Consider the following 17,547-nt stretch of genomic DNA (forward strand, 5'->3'; position numbering starts at 1 on the left):
TTAACCAAGTTAGAATAAAAAATCTTATTCTGATTGGGTAATACCCTTTTACTTGATGAAGAATAAACTTGTCCCATCCTATAGCTTTGAACATTTCAATATTTTCAAGAAAATTTTCTTCAAAGAAAGTGACATCTAAAATCTTACAGAACATCGATTCAATTGCAGATATGTGATTCTGATACAATGATTTTGCATATGAAGAGACCAGCCATTTTTCTATGTCATCGTTGCTTGTAGGCTTTGAAGAAGACAAGGAGGCTTTGTCATTCTTTCCCATAGTTTTGGTACGAACCATCTTGATAAGCAGAAACCCTAGATATGTATGGACTAGGTGTGTGATGGATAATCGTTGTGTGTAGCTTGGGAGGGAAAGAACTTAAAAGAAAGAGAAGAGAAGATGTTTTAAAGGAAGGAAGATGAATGGACAGATGTCTGTTGGGTTTAAAAATCATGTTTTTAAGTGAAAAGAACAATACCTTCCACGAGACAGTCATCTGTCTCTAATTGGACAGTCGTCTGTCCACAGACAGTAGCCTGTCAGTCGACTGCTAGCTTACTAGTAGTCATTTGTCTACTGTCTTTTACACAAACAGTAGCCTGTCAGTCGACTGCTAGCTCACTAGCAGTCGTCTGTCTACTATCTTTTACACAGACAGTAGCCTGCCAGTCGTTTGTCAGCTCTCTGGTAGTTGTCTGTCCTGACCAACTGAACTTCTTCCTTTTTAGTTAAATTCTCTTATATATAACATGCTAATTCTCGTCGAATCAATACAAATTGATCCTCAGTAATGGTTTAGTAAATATATCAGCTAATTGAGCATGAGTATTGACAAATTTAAGAATTATTTCTTTCTTGTCTACATTATCTCTTAAAAAGTGATGATGTAGATCAATATGTTTAGTTCTTGAATGTGATACAGAATTCTTTGAAATATTTATATCGCTTGTATTAATTCATTTTATGGGGATTGTTTGGTATTGAATTTTGAAGTCCCTTAATTGTTGTTTCATATATAGAATTTCAGCACAATAGCTCCCAGCTGCTATGTATTCTGCTTCAGCTGTAGATAATGCTACGGAATTTTGTTTCTTTGAAAACCATGAAACTAATGAGTGTCCTAAAAATTGGCAAGCCCCACTAGTGCTTTTTCTATCTATTTTTCATCCTGCATAATCTGCATCTGAATAACTCATCATTTCGAAATCAGTTCCTTTTGGATACCATAACCCTAAATCTAGTGTGCCTAGCAAATATCTAAGGATCCGTTTTACTGCTGTTTGATGTGATTCCTTAGGAGCCAATTGGAACCTAGCACACATACACACACAGAACATTATATCTGGTCTACTTGCTGTTAAGTAAAGTAAACTTCCTATCATAGCTTAATAATGTTTGGTATCAACTTGTTTCCCTTTTTCATCCTTATCCAGACTAGTTGAAGTGCTCATAGGAGTTCCTATAGGTTTACTTTCTTCCATATCAAACTTCTTTAACATGTCTTTAATATACTTAGTTTGATTTATGAAAGTTCCATTTTTAGCTTGTTTGATTTGCAAACCTAGAAATTAATTGAATTCTCACATCATACTCATTTCAAACTCTCTCTGCATAGTTTTAGAAAATTCATTGCACAAGTCTTCCTGAGTAGCTCCAAATATAATATCATCAACATAAATTTGAACTATAAGCATATTATTATCTTTGGTTTTTATAAATAAAGTGTTGTCTATCTTTCCTCTTGAAAAATTATTTTGGAGTAGAAATTTACTTAGCCTATCATACCAAGCTCTAGGAGCTTGTTTCAATCCATATAGGGCCTTAGTTAGCTTAAATACATGATTTGGACTTTTAGAGTCTTCAAAACCTGGAGGTTGTTTAACATAGACTTCTTCATTAATATAGCCATTTAGAAATGCACTTTTTACATCCATTTGGTATAATTTGAAGTCTTTATAGGCTGCATAGGCAAGAAGCATCCTTATTGCTTCCATTCTTGCTACAGGGGCAAAGGTTTCTTCATAATCATTGTCTTCTTCTTGATTGTAACCTTGTGTTACAAACCTAACTTTATTTCTTACAACTACTCCAGGTTCATCCTTTTTATTTCTAAACACCCATTTAGTTCCTATGATTGACTTGTCTTTGGGTTTAGGTATAAGTTTCCATACTTGACTTCTTTCAAATTGATTTAATTCCTCCTGCATAACTATGATCCAAGAGTCATCTTTTAAGGCTTCTTCAGTATTCTTGGGTTCATCTTGAGATAGAAAGGCATAATGATTGCAAATATTTTTTAATGAAGCTCTAGTGGTTATTCCTTCTAATGTTTCACCAAGAATTTGTTCTTTTGGGTGATTTTTAGCATATTTCCATTCTTTAGGAAACTTCAGATTTTCTATAAGGTTTTCATTTTGAGCATCATTATTATTTTCTTCTTTTATTTCAAGATCTTCTTCTTTTTGTGGAGTATCTTCGTTTTCATCATTCTCATTTTTATTGTCATGATTGTTTGATTCATCAAATGTTATGTGTATTGATTCCATAATAGTAAAGGTTCTTTTTTTATAAACCCTATAAGCTTTACTATTTATAGAGTACCCTAGGAAGATACCTTCATTAGATTTTGTATCAAATTTTTCTAGATCATCTTTAGTATTAAGGATAAAACATTTGCATCCGAATACATGAAAGTAGGAAATATTAGGTTTTCTTCCTTTCCAAAGTTCATATGGTGTTTTGTCTATTTTTCATCTTATTGATACCCTATTTACAATGTAGCATGTTGTATTTACAGCTTTTGCTCAAAAGTATTTAGGTAGATTATTTTCATTCAACATTGTTCTCGCCATTTCTCGTACAGTTCTATTTTTTCTTTCTACAACTCCATTTTGTTGTGGAGTCCTAGGTGCGGAAAAATTATGAATTATTGCATATTCATTACAGAATTCTTCAACAGTTTTGTTTTTAAATTCCCTACCTTGATCACTCCTAAAGTTTGTTACATTATAGCCTTTTTCATTTTGTAATTTCTTACATAATGTAATAAGCATGTCATAGGCTTCATCTTTGTTTGTTAGGAATAATACCCAAGTGAATCTTGAATAATCATCCACTATTATAAAAGCATGTTGTTTACCTCCTAGGCTTAAGGTTCTAGTTGGACCAAATAAGCCTAAGTGTAGCAATTCTAGGGGTCTTTTTGTAGATACATATTTTTTCTTTTTGAAACTTGTTTTAACTTGCTTTCCCTTTTGGCATGCATCACATATCTTGTCTTTTATGAATTTTGTATTAGGTAGTCCTTTGACAAGATTTTTCATTGATAATTTAGATAATAGGTCCATGCTAGCATGTCCTAGTTTCCTATGCCATAGCCAACTTATTTCATTTATTGCTGCCAAACAAGTTACATTCTGATTTACTAAGTTCTCAAAATTTATACAATAGACATTGTTTATCTTATGAGCTATAAACAAGGTTTTATTGTTCTTAGGATTTTGAATAACACATTTTTCTTTCTTAAAGATTATTTCGAACCCTTTATAACTTAGTTGACTAATACTTTAAAGGTTATGTTTTAATCCTTCTACTAATAGCACATTATCTATAGTGAGTGAAGGTTCTTTACCAATTTTACCGATGCCAATGATTTTACCTTTGGCATTATCGCTGAAGGTAACGTATCCTGCATCCTTTTGTTTTAATGTAGTGAACTTGGTCTTGTCACCAGTCATATGCCTTAAGCACCCGCTATCCAAGTTCCATTTATCCGTTGACAATGTTGTCTAAAGCATACCTACAATGGAGGATTTTTTGTGCTAGTCTTTGGAACCAAAATTATTTTAATTTTATTTTTTTTGTTGTTAGTTCCATTATTGACTTTCCATTCCCCTGGCACTTTAACATACTTTCCTTTTAGTGGGTAGTCAAACATTACATGACCTTTAGTCTTGCACATATAACAAGTGGTGTGTTCACGCTTGTTGTTTGATGAAGTGCTAGCATAGTGCTTGGCCTCCTTGACAAAGTATCCCATGTATAATTTCTTATTTTTTTTATTTTTCTTATCATTACAACCTATTCCTTCTTTATTTCCATATAGCCTTTGCTGTCCAATTATGTTTTCAAAATTATCTTTCCCTTTAGTAAAGTTATATATAATTTTCTCTTCATCCTCTACTAATATCTTAAGTTCATTTACTTCTAAATCTTTTTTATTCAAACTATCTTTATGAGTTTTGCTTAATTCTTGAGTTACTTTATTTATTTCTTCTTCTTCTAACTTCTCAATACAAGTGCCTTTTTCTTTTTCAATGATTTTGAATGATTCAAGTTGCTTTAATAGTTCTTTATTTTGATCTTTCAAAATTATATTTCTCTTAGAAATTTTTATGAACCTCTTATGCAAAGAAAACAACTTAGATTGCAATTCCTTATAGGAAGGCATGCTATCACATGATTTATCACATGACTCATTATGAGATTCTGTAGAGGAATAGTAGGAGTTTACCTCTTCATCATTCTCCATGAAACATATGTTTGCCATCTCTTGTCCGCTTGATTCATTTTCTGTCTCTCTGGAGCTTGAATCATCCCACGTAGCTTTCACAACTTCTTTCTTTTTCTTCTTGTCTTTCTTGAGCAACAGACAGTTTGGTTTGATATACCCTGGTTTCTTGCAATGATAACATATTGGAGGTTCATTCTTACTTTTATTTTCCTTCTTACTTGTCTCTCCTTTTTCAGGTTTCTTTTTATTGAACTTCCTAGGAAATCTCTTATTTCTTCTATAGAACTTGCCTAGTCTTTTAGTGATGAATGCTAATTCATCTTGATCTAAGTCGCTTATCTCACTTTCCTCTTCACTAGAGCTGTGGCTAGACGCTTTTAGTGTAATAGATCTTTTATGCTTTGGTTCAAGATTCCTTTCTTTTAAGGCCATTTCATAGGTAAGAAGTGAACCTATGAGTTTATCTAAAGAGGTAGTCTTAAGATTTCTACCTTTAGTGATAGCTGTAGCCTTTGGTTCCCATATTGAGGGAAGACCTCTTCGGATTTTTCTGATCATTTCGTAGGTAGTATAAGTTTTCCCTAAGGCACTTAAAGAATTTATTATGTGGGTAAATCTAGTGTACATACTTGATATTGTTTCATCATAATTCATATTGAATGCTTCATATTCATTTGTTAACATGTATATCCTTTTGTCTCTAACATCAATAGTTCCTTCATATGTTACTTCTAATTTGTCCCATATTTCTTTAGCTATCTTACATGCCATGACCTTATTAGATTCGTTAGCATCTAAGGCACAGTATAAAGCATTTATAACGCTTGAATTGATTTGAAGCATTTTATATTCTGAATCGATCATATCCCTTTTTTCTTTTAGAACATGTTTTCCATCAACTATTTTAGTGGGAATAAGGTCTCCATCCATAACTACTTCCCATGCTTTCCAATCTATGTGTTGGAGATAGATTTGTATTCTCTTTTTTCAAAACATATAATTATGTCCAAAAAAAATTGGTGGATGAGTTGAGGATTAACCTTCACCGAAGGGTGCTACTCCTATATTTTCCATTTGATTTTTTTATAGTTTCTTATTAGGAATTACTATAACTAGGCTATGATACCAATTGAAATTAGGAATAGCTTCCCAATAGGGGGGGGGGGGGGATTGGTTTTTAGAAAATTATTCCTTTAGAATTAGTTCTTTTAAGTTGTAAATCTTAGAAACAATCACAATCAATCACAGCAAGATCAAACTCTCAATTTATGTAACAATATATGTGAAAATTTGTTGCACTCAGTATAAGCCTTGTATCACAATTATTCTTCTTCCCCATGTTCAGTTTTTAAATAAGCTTTCAGATTAATAGGTCAATGATAATCAACCAACGTAGTCCCTTTTGGTTTCCGCAATCAATGTTGATTTATCCAAAACAATTTACCTTCCGGTCTATTTAACAACCAAACATTCAGATTTGAAATTTAAAGCAACCACGCAGATTATATCCTTTAAAAATAAAGAGTAGAGTAGAGAAAGAAGAACACAAGGATTTTTACGAGGTTTGGCTTCAACACAGCCTACGTCCTCGCCCTTGGCCAAACTACCTAAGGATTCACTATTACCATTCCTTTATCAGGAGGAACAAAACCAGTTACAAGCACTCCTTGGGTAAGGCTAGAGCCCGCCTTCTCCAAACAATCTTCCCTTGTCTGGTCTAATGATTCAATACTCAAATCGTCAACAAAACTTGTTACAAAGATAGAAAAAAAATACGTACAAGAACTTGCTCCTCAAAGAGCCGATTAGTACAAATTTAAAACACTTATACACTTCAATAAATTCAGAATATAAATTTCAGAATGAAGCTCTCAAAAACTTATCACCGTGGGTATCTTTCAATGAAAGAATCAGCAATTCAATGATCAAACACAGTGAGAGATTCAGAAAGACTTCTTTTAATTTAGAGCAAGGATGAGAGCAATTTGAAGCACTTTCATAAATTCAAAACGAGAAAGAGTATGATAGCAGAATGTGAGTTCTTAATGATCTTAATGTTTAAATCAATGTATCTTAGGGGTATTTATTGATGTAGAAAACCTTCTAACTCTTTCCCCAAGGATACTCAGACTTTTTTCCATATATTAAACTTATTTGAGTTTCCAAATATTTGAATTTCAAAAATTATATCCAATGGAAAACAAAAAAATGTCGCGAGGTAGACGACTGTGAAGTCCTAGCAGTCGTCTGTCTATTTAATATAATGTAAAAATCATAGGCAGAAAGGCGACAGTCGTCTGTCCCTTGAGTGGCAGTTGTCTGTCATCAAAATATGAGGTGATAGTTGTCTGTCCATATGGTGACAGTCGTCTGTCCATGTGTAATTTTAAGCATTTCAATAACATAGAGAGTGGACAGTCGACTGGAGAAACCTTCACAGTATTCTCACTTTTCACTGACAGTCGTCTGTCAGGCTTCTGTGTTTCAATTTTAAACCTTTTTAATTTAGCCAGTCGTCTGTCCACTAAATGATTTTCTTTTTTAGTCAATTTTTTATTCCTCTCTCATTGTTGCTTGGAATATAGATTTCTTTTAACTTTGAAAACATGTTCCAAGTAGTTATCTTAAAGTCTCTTAGTCTCTTTGTCTAATGAGCTTCAAAATGAAGACTTCATACTTGAATAAACTTAAAGTACTTACAAAGATTTGTCCTAAGTACTCAATAATTCTTCTTTGCATTGAACTTTCTTTGTTGCTAGTCTCTAATCTCTCAGAATAACCTAATCTTTCATCTCTTTAAACTCTCTTGATATTTCTTCATTAATTCAGAATTTGAGCTCTCATGTTGATCTTCTTTAATCATCATGCTCTTATGGTCTTCAAACTTTGATCCATACTGTCAGATTTTGATCCATGCAACCTGAGTACTTTCAATATGGATTCCTGAGAAAACACAACACTCAACTGAAGCATGTTAAGTCCTACTTGTTTGTTAGCATCAAAATGGAGTATTAAACCTTGTAAGGCCAACAAAACTTTTAACAAAATTTCGGCAGCATGCCGTCTGTAAATTGGACATTTTCCCATAAAACTTATACCTGAAACCTGGTTATTTTCAACAAATAAATCATTTCAAACATGCAACAACCTAAATCAACTACCAGCATGTAATTCACAATATACTGCATTAGCCATGCAGTTGGCGTTCAACACAAGCATGTATTTATGATATATATTATTTATATTATACATTTCTATACAATAGTTTATATCTTATAGTTGAAAAATAGTATGCACTAAATATTTTTTGGATGATTAAATTTATATAAATAAAGTGTAAATGCTCAAACTAAATCAAAATCCAAGTAAAATATTTAATTTTTCTTTAAAAAATTATAATGATTTAAAAATTGGTTCAGATTGAATTATCAAACTGAACTGTTGGTTAATCAAACCATAGTGAACCAAAAGGTTTAGATCGATTTTGATTTACAAAAGCACCGAACCTAAACTTTTGGTTCATTTCAATTTTGGAAGTTTTGATTCAGGTAACAAAATCATGAACAACCCCATTAGAGACTAGTATCATAAGGTCAACAATAAAAAAAATGTAAGGATGTTCAGTAGCTAGTGAAGCTAGAGGCTAAGGTTAATACCACTCATGTCGAAATTTAGAATTCTTCTATACTTATCCCCAATTACTATGATATAGCAAAGGATAAAAACACAAAATGATTAGCTATATAGAATCACATCGTTGATGTGCACCACAATCGTTTTAGAGCAAAGATGACATTGACCAATGACGAGGACTCGCTTCAATGGCTATGAAATCTATCTACCCTTGTCAAGATACTAGGAGAATTAGAATAAGACTCTTTTTATGTTATGTTTCTCTAACTAAAGTCCCAAGAACTTCAGAAATTAAAATAAACCTAAACAAAACCTAATATTTGCTTCAAATCGTTTTCCATATTAGCCTCGATGATGTTTGTTCGTGCATTTTATTTCAGTAATTTTCTAAGAATAATTTGTTTTACCTCAAAATAATCAGCTTTAGGCCAGGCGAGATTAGTTTAAATGATACTCATCATGTGCTTCACTTGGCAATCTTCTTGTAAGCCTATAGGAAAATCCTGAAATTAGGCTATTATGACCATTAAGTGACACTCATCATTTATTAATTAGTAAGCATATTTTTTTTCCTTCTACACTTTGATTGTCAAGAATATATTACTCTTTCTAGGTCGAATAGTGATTGACTCATGAACCATACTAGTGAGTTGGTTAAATTGGAACAGCCAAAGTCTCAAAGTTTGAGACTGAGCGATGCTTCCATCAGTGACAAATTTTCTGCGAATGCTGAATGAACTTTTCATGTTGAGCTAAAGTCATATTGAGAACTTGTAATATAGAGAATTAAGTCATTTTATAACCAAGATAGATGAAGAACAATACCATAGACTGGCAGACTAGCAGACTGGTAGTCATTGACTCGAGATATCAGCTGTTGGAAGAAAAACCATGCCCGAGCTTGCTTCAGACCAACCCCTTATTTTTGCACTGAAGCACCTATCTGTCGAATATATATCCATAGCATTGAATGTGCATAAATAAAAACATACTCGTATCAATAATTTTGCCACTATCAAATAATGGCATGAGACCAATGCATTCATTGTTGACGTAAATGATTAATTGTTTTATTACTGTATCAGTTAGTGTTTCCAGTCACCATTTTTTTTGAAATACTTGATACAAAATGGCAATATAATTACCCATCAAACACTCAATGCAAACCTTGTGGCAATACAAGCTGAAACTATGATTTTAGAGTATTAAAAGAGTGGAATTACCTGTAACCACATTCGTTGTCGTACCATGAGACGAGCTTAACAAAATTGGGATTCAAAGCAATCCTAGCCTTTGCATCAAATATGCTTGACCTGAAAGAGTGAACCCAAATACCAAAATCTTGAAGAAAGCACAAAAAAGGAATTTGCGCCATGCTTGCAATGAAAATCTTGCTTCCGTTCATTTAATCTCAAAATGAAAAAAACATCTGTTGAATGAATTTCAAGAAAAAATACAAGAGGATAAATTATACTTCAAACAGATACCCATGCAACCAAAAATCCCACAACCTAATAAAATGTTGAAGAAGGAATATAAAATATAACCCAGAAGCAAAGATGGCAATCCTAACCTTTTATCACCCACAAAGTCTGTACACACCACATCATCTTCAGTGTAACCCATGATCCCCTTGAGATTGCCCTCGGCCTCCTCCCTGTGGATCAGAAAACAGTAGACAAAGAAAATTAGAAAAAAGAAATTGCAACCATTTAATTATGCCGAGCACATGAAAAGGTTTCCATCACATACTTGATAATAGCTTGGATTTGTTCATAAGTGGCAGCCTTCTCCAACCTAACAGTTAGGTCAACAACCGAAACATCGACAGTGGGAAAATGGAAAGACATTCCGGTCAATTTACCATTTAGTGCAGGCAGCACGTTTCCAACAGCCTACGTGAAAATGAAAATTAAATACTAATTATTCAAGCTGCACAATTTTGGCAGTGCGACTGGCTGACTGCAACTTGCATTAATTTTTCGAATAAAATTGAACATTAAGAAAACCCAAAATATAAAATAACTATGCTATTAGTTTTTCCATCATGTTCTACAAATTCCAAATAAGGAGAGCATTAAGCAAAGCTTTAATATCCATTCAAAGACCAATATTGCTGCGAGCGAAAAATGCATTTTAATAACTATACCTTGGCAGCCCTAGTGCTGCTAGGAATAATGTTGGAAGCAGTAGCTCTTCCACCTCTCTAGTCCTTGTTTATTGGACCATCAACAATATTTTTTGTAGATGATAAATAAATTATTGAAGATATTAGCAACTTCAACGACTCCTTGAGCCATAACTATATGTGGATCAACCAGATGCTTCTAATGAACATGTTGATCCATTTCTTCGACAAGCAGGTAATTTTATATAGGGCAACACAAACACAAGCAGATGCATAAGTCAGATAAACAAAAATAAAAATAAAATGGTAATGACAAAGAAAAAAAAATAAAAAAAATATCAAGAAAATAGATGTAATACCCCTGTCAATTCCTCGACTGAGATCACTGGGTTACCCTCCAGCTCAAAATGCTCAAAATCTGTCAATTTCTTGACTAAGTCAAGAAACATAGCGAAGCTGAACGGAGACACTGGCGGCGACATCTCGCCCACCTCGCCACTCTCCACGGCCTCCTCCCCCAAAAATTAACAAAAGTGGTGCGTCAGGTGAGGGACCTGAAGAAGCAGGCAGAGGAAGCGGCGCCGGTTGCAGCGAAGCACAACGGTGACGTCAGTGTTGGCAGCGAGGGATCTGAGACCTCCTGGTGCTTCCCCGATGATGCGGACGACGTTACGCTAAGTTATTGCGACGAAGGCGGGGAGATGACAAAGGCGACAGTGTGCTGCAAATACTGGCCTGGTCTGAACAGGGACTTAGCACACGCGATCCAGTCGATGGGGGGGAGGGCAATGAGGATGGAGATGGCGACAGTGGGCGGAAGGACAAAGAGCATGGTTGTGATGCAACGCGGCCACAACGGAGATTGGGGAAAGAAGGGAAAGGAAGAGGATGGGAGGGAAAGGAGTGAGGAAGATTGGGGGAATGCGCGGGTTTTAATTTCAATGTATGACTATTAGTGATGGTTTGGAGAGCCGTCACTAATAAGGGATTAATAGTGACGAAAATTCAAATTCGTCACTAATAATTTCAGATAATTTTTTTCTTTTTTTAAAAGAGGGAAGTATTAGTGACAATTCCCAAATCCGTCACTAATAATGGGACAATAATGACGAATTTTTATATTCGTTATTAATACTCTGAACTAAAAATGTTTAATGTTTTTAAAAAGGGAATTATTAGTGACGATTCCCAAATCCGTCACTAATAATGCGGCAATAGTGATGAATTTCTAAATTCGTCTCTAATACTCTGAACTAAAAATGTTTAATTTTTTTAAAAAATGAATTATTAGTGATGATTCCCAAATCCGTCACTAATAATGGGGCAACAGTGACAAATTTCTATATTCGTCACTAATACTCTAAACTAAAAAATTTTAATTTTTTTTAAAAAAAATGAATTATTAGTGACGATTCCCAAATCCGTCACTAATAATGGGCAATAGTGATGAATTTCTATATTCGTTACTAATACTCTGAACTAAAATTTTAATTTTTTTTTTTTTAAAAATGGGAATTATTAGTAACGGTTATCAAATCCATCACTAATATTGAGGCAATAGTAACGAATATCAATATTTGTCACTAATACTCTGAACTAAAAATTTTTAATTTTTTTTAACAAAAAGGAATTATTAGTGACGGTTTTCAAATCCGTCACTAATAACTGGGTAATAGTGACGAATATACAAATTCGTCACTAATACGCTAAACTAAAAAAATTTACTTTTTTTTAAATAATATTAGTGATGGTTATTTAATCGTCACTAATATTTTCCCGGAATGATTTTTGCACGAAAAATATTTTCGCCTGATATTTTCCAGTTTTAGTAACGAAACTATTAGTGACGGATTCAAATTCGTCACTAATAGTGTCGTATTAGTGACGGTTACTAAAACCGTCACTAATACCCTACTATTAGTAACAAATTTGAATCCTTCACTAATAATTTCGTCACTAAAAACTAGTTTTTTTGTAGTGATTGAATTATAATAAAATCCCTTTGTGCTTAATTCATTAAAACCTCTAATTTTAGCTCATCTCCTCCACAGGAAATCTTTACTAAACCATGATCACATATGGTAAAGATCCATTCTCTCATTGGTTTGTATCTTTACTACAAATCATGATCATATCTATAGGATACTTTCCATTCTCTAAAGAGCATTGTTCAAGAAAATTCATATATTCATAAATGCTCTCTTGCCTAAACTGTTGGACATATTCAATTCCACGCAAATGTCCAAAATCATGCCCACTCATGATGAATACTCTTCAAACTTAACATAAATTGTAATCCTTAAGAGTATTTATTTATCTTCCCTTCACAAGCTCTCAAATCATTAAGTCATATTCTTTAGAGCTTCATATCCTTAAAGATGAGTTAAATGGCTAAGTTGGTTGCACTAGGTCTCAATCCAGATGGATGCATGAAATTCAAGTAGACATATACCCGTGTAGTTTAAATTGAAAGCCATTCCAACTTGTGCCTCTCTCATGTATCGTAAATCATAAGAAATGAGGCAGTTATAGACTTTGTACATTGAAAGAATATTGATTGTGACTTTTTGATCCGTTAAAGCCTATGCATTCAAAGCCAAGCTTAAATCATTAAAAATTTAGATCTCTTGGCTAAATGATTTGAAAAATAAGAAAAAGACACTAAATGAGTCAAGTGCATAATCGAGGGGGAGCCTTTATCTTTCATATCTATATACACTAAAATGCTCTCAATTTTTATTTATGCTTATATGTCTGTATGCTCTTATAAGAACAACTCTGCACTAATCTCATAACTATCCATTGTTAGTTACTATTCACATCATCTGTTGGATAGTTCATTTCTTTTATGAGTTGTTGGTTGAATTACTAGGAAGTATGCTTGTATTGAAAGCCTCCTACATGGCAGATGTAGTGATGTGTATTGCATGTTGGTAATGGATATGGGTACTCGTGTGCCTTGAACTTAATTATAAATTGCTTTTTTGAACCTATCAGGTACAAGTTTTATGGAAAAATGTTCGATTTACAGACGACATGCTGCCAAAATTTCAACAGGAATTTTCCCAAACCAAAACTTTGTGTTAAAGATGATTATAATAAAATTAATGTTAAAACATTTTTTGAAAGGATGAGTGAAAACTAATTGAATATTAAACTTTATCCTCACATAATCATCCAATGATTAGGGGAGCTCAGCTCCATCCCTATAGAAAGCGCATAAATGACTTATATGCATCACTTCCCTTTTTGAAATATTGAGGCTCTTTTGAAAATTCCTGAACATTATATCCTGCACTTGATGTTCTATGATTTGATATGGAATGTTCTTGGGTCATGAACTACATAGCATGCCTTAATATATACTCTCTAATGCATCTATGGTCTATAGGGACAACTATACTAATCAAGTGACAAATGTAATTGACAAATACTCAGTATAGTTGATTTTAAAAATTTGGATTGATGACTTATACTACTAGGTATAATGAAATAATTCTCTATCTAGTATAAGCATCTAATTGTATCTATGCATGAATTCAAATCGATAAGGGGAACATCTAAAATTAAATATTCATCTTGTTATGCTCTCAAATACTTTTAGCTTAGATCTGTTTTGAATCAAGTGTGGCTTGTGCTTAAATAAAATGAATATATTGAAAATCATAAATTGAATCGTGTTGATTTGCCACTGTCATTTGATTTGCCATATGATCTTGCATGTGATTGTTAAATTTTTAGGATCATTATGGTTGTGATTTTCTAGTTATATTGTAGTATGCGCTTCATTGACAAACAAGAAAATTTATGCTTGTTTGTTTTGAATTAAAGTTTTTTTTTTTTTCAACAGGCATATGCCCCCAATATTTACTGAAAATTTTAAGGGGATATATTTTTATACATATGTATATCTATATATATTTATATATATTATATATATATACATTTACGAAAGCAAGAATTGAACTTATATAAAATATATTTTATGTCTTGCTTGTGTGCTTAAAAGCCTTCATGACTTGTGCTTTCTCTGTATTAAAATTTTATGTCATGAAACCTCTTAAGGGTGTTGCATTGCATAACTGGTTCATTGATAATACATGAAATGCATATGAACTAGTTAGATCGTTTTTATGCTCAAACCTACTATTTGGTACCATATATCGTGTGCTTTTAACTCAAATCTTTCACTAGTCTTATGATATGTTTCAATTGCAATGGTTTGTGTATATTTCTGGTCTAATCATGTTTGTTATGTCATTTGAACCTTTTAATGACCAATTATATAGTTTGTGTGTTTCATTACTATATTTCATTTTCTGTGAATTTGTTTATGGTTTGCCATGCATGACTATTATATCTCTTGCATATTGATAATTATACTCTTGTTTATTATTTTTGTAAGAACCCAAACCATGATATATGGAATAAATAAACAAGAGAAGGGTAAAATAGTAATCGAGCAAGCTTCATCGACGAAACTAGAATTTGTTGACGAAGGCCCTTCTATTACTCGACGACGAAATGTAGGTGCTCGTCAATAAGGAGAAACTGAGGGGTTTTAGGAAATCTAGAAATCTCAGGCTCATCAACGAGGCCATCGCTTCGTCGACAAACTCCCTTCTTTGACTTGTCGATGAAAATGCTGCCTAGTCGACGAGGTTGGCCGATTCAAAGGTACTACAAATATCCATTTGGGTTGCTTCTTAACTAAGTTAGCTAATTTCTCTCTCTCTCTCTCTCTCTCTCTCTCTCTCTCTCTCTCTCTCTTTTTCTTTCTCTCTCTCTCTCTAAGAACTTGAAATTCACTCTCTCATTCTATATTTCTTCACCGATCATTGGCTGAATCAACGATCCGACGTTACTACGAGGATCAGGGAAGGATTCTCTTCGAGATTTGTGAAATAGATCTTCATTTCGAGCATTTTCGGGTTTTGGCTAAAAATCGAGGTAAGGCTTGGTTTTCATTTTAGTTCTGGTAGTTTTGTAGGGAATGGAATTGTGAGTAAGTTTTGTATTGTGATTTATAGGTTTTGGGAACTCAGTTTGCTGCTTAGGAGTCATAGAGTTCGGGTTTGGATTTTTGGGGAAAGGTAATGAGATTCTGTTTATGTCATTTATTTTTGAAATCGGACTCGGTGGAATTGTGGTTCACGGTCTAGTGCGTGTTTTGGTTACTCATTTAGGGAAATCTAATGGGTAAAATTATGGGTTTTTCATGTTACAGTTTTAGGAAAAAGGGGGCATTGGGTTGCATCTCTAGTTTCGTTGGAAAACTGTGAATATATTATGATATATATATATTGTGTTATGGGGATGACCGTGCCTCGAATTTTTTAAACTGTATATTTTTGGAAAATCATGACTTTAGATTACCAAATGGGTGTGGATTGTTTGGTTATATGAGCATGCATGAGTTGTGTTTTACTACAATGAAATAAGAACTAGGTTCCAAATTGTTTCAGGTTGTACAAGAGTGTCCAGCTCTATATTCGAGGGTGTGAAATATCACCTTCCATGTTTGGCAAGAGTGTCCAGCTCTATATCCGAGGACGTGAGCTTTATTGGCTGATCACTGAAGGGTGTGGATCCACTAGTTGTACAGGTATGATGCCATAGAAGCTTGGGGCTACGCCATGTGTTGGGGACGTTGTGTAATAGGGGCTAGCTTCGGGCCGAAGGGTGTGACGACACTGGGTTACTTGATCATGTGTGTGTGAGTGATATGCACTATATTGGAACTGTTTTGTGAGAATATTGGAATTGCATTGGACTATGTATGTTTTATGTCATGATAACACTCATTTGCCACACATCGATATAACCTGGATCTGCCTTACTGAGAAGTGTCTCACCCCTATCGTGCGTACATGTTTCTTAGGTCCTTTGAGCAACCAGAACTAGCGTCCTTGTGTTGGGAGCATAGTGGTCAGTGTATTACAGAAAATACTTGTGTAAGTACTAGGACTATAACTGGGTTGTCATTTTTGCGTTGTTGGTTGAAAACTAGGTTTATGTTTTGTATTATGGAGCCTAGACTCCTTTTTGATAGACTCCAGTATTTTACAATGTATGTATAGAAAGAACAGTTTTTGCTGCCCATTTGTTATATATGTGAATGTGTATAGGGTGTACGGGAATCCTATGGGGTCGAACCCTCGTTCATTATAGTGTATCATTAATGTTTTGTATGATATAGGGACAAATTAGTTTACTTATTCACCCCTCAATCCCATTACCGGGTTCGGGGCGTGACAACTTGGTATCAAAGCTAACCAAGTTGTTAGGTCTTGTAGACTTGGTTAGGTATAGCTATGTGTACACACCAAAGCATAGGATGTACGAAATGGGTAGAATAGGTCGAGGGCTGTTTCATTGCTAGATAGAGAATCGTTGGCAGTGTTCTATGTTTTTCCTGGAATGATGATTTCAATAAAATCATGGCAAACCATTAATGATTTTCGTGTCGGTGTGATAGGATAGACTTGGAACCGTCAGGTGGTAGTTAACATGATTAGTGGTATATAATTATGTTAACTATACATGATGTGGGAGTATTAATAGATTCCTATCTTTTTTTCAGAATGGAGCCCAAGGATAACAACTTGGGAAGTGGCTCTGAGGAGACTGCGAGTGATGAGTCTCCTTTTGTGCCTCAAGCATTGACAAGGTAGGTTATGTGGGAGATCAGGTGGAGTGTTAGGAGACGCAAATGCTCTCCTACTGCTGCGGGGTGTACCATCGAGAGGTTCCCATGTATGCACCCTCCGACGTTCTCAGGAGGACATGATCTGATGATAGCAGAGGACTGGGTTGAGAAGATTGAGAGAATTCTGGAGGTCTTACACTGCTCAGATAGGCAGAGAGTCCTCTATGCTACCTTCCAATTGTCTAGGGAGGTAGGGCGATGGTGGACTGCGATGTGTCTTCTTGAGAAGTAGAGAGATGGTTCTATTGAGATGACATGGAGCCATTTCAAGGAGGTGTTCTTTGAAATATACTTCCCGACCTCCACACGTGATGCTAAAGCGAATGAGTTTTCTGCTCTGACTCAGGGAAATATGACGGTGTAGGGGTATGCTGCTTGGTATATAGAGCTATCTTGTTTTGTGTCGTGTTTAATCTCAAACGAGTACGAGAAGACTCAGAGGTTTGAGAAGGGCCTGAGGAAGGACATCCGTAGATTAGTGGGTATGTTGCAGATCCATAAGTTTTTGGTTTTAGTGGATAAGGTCGTTGTGATTGAGACTAGCATTCAAGAGGATAAGGTGG

General features: G+C 34.3%; 1 pseudogene; it reads right to left on the minus strand.

Moving 5' to 3' along the window:
• Positions 1–9,366: 9,366 nt before the first annotated feature.
• Positions 9,367–10,757, minus strand: LOC131148222 (glyceraldehyde-3-phosphate dehydrogenase, cytosolic-like; annotated as a pseudogene).
• Positions 10,758–17,547: the final 6,790 nt, after the last annotated feature.

The sequence above is a fragment of the Malania oleifera genome, chromosome 2 (assembly GCF_029873635.1).
Source record: "Malania oleifera isolate guangnan ecotype guangnan chromosome 2, ASM2987363v1, whole genome shotgun sequence".
Classification (NCBI taxonomy): Eukaryota; Viridiplantae; Streptophyta; class Magnoliopsida; order Santalales; family Ximeniaceae; genus Malania; species Malania oleifera.